This window comes from Cryptotermes secundus, unplaced genomic scaffold, assembly GCF_002891405.2.
Source record: "Cryptotermes secundus unplaced genomic scaffold, Csec_1.0 scaffold1500, whole genome shotgun sequence".
NCBI lineage: Eukaryota > Metazoa > Arthropoda > Insecta > Blattodea > Kalotermitidae > Cryptotermes > Cryptotermes secundus.
This window is the reverse complement of record NW_019742994.1, coordinates 6,446-7,025: the sequence shown is the minus strand read 5'-3', so window position 1 is coordinate 7,025 and position 580 is coordinate 6,446.

Here is a 580-nt window from a genome sequence, read left to right as displayed (position 1 = left end):
CCCCCCCCCCCCCCCCCCAAAAAAAAACTCCTTTGTTTTAGTCTGCAAGCAAACTATACTGACCGAGCGACTGCCACTTTCCAGAGAAGTTAATGCCAACTTTAGCGAATATAGGGTGTTGCGTGGTCAGCACAACAAATCCCCATGGCCGTTAATTTTGATTTTCTAGACCAGAGCCGCTATTTCCTTGAAATAGGTCCTCAATTATCCTCACAAGGCTGAGTGGACCCCATTCCAGACTCACCACTTCTCGGAAAATGTGGTATCGCCGAAAATCGAACCCGGACCTCTGGATCTGTAGCCAGGAATTCTGACCACCAGACCACAGAGGCAGTCCACAGACCCTGAAAGTTCATTATTATGTTCACAACAGTCATATATTGGTCCCTACTGTTTAAGGAAGTCAACATCAGTTTTATTTAACTACACTATCTTCCAGATGTCCCAAGTGGCCTCCTCCCATTATGTTCTGTAACAGTAACTGCATGCATTTCTCAGCTCTCACGTCCACATTAGAAGACCCTTGCACAAGATCTTCCTTTATTGATTCATGCACAATGTATCCCAATTTAATTAACAC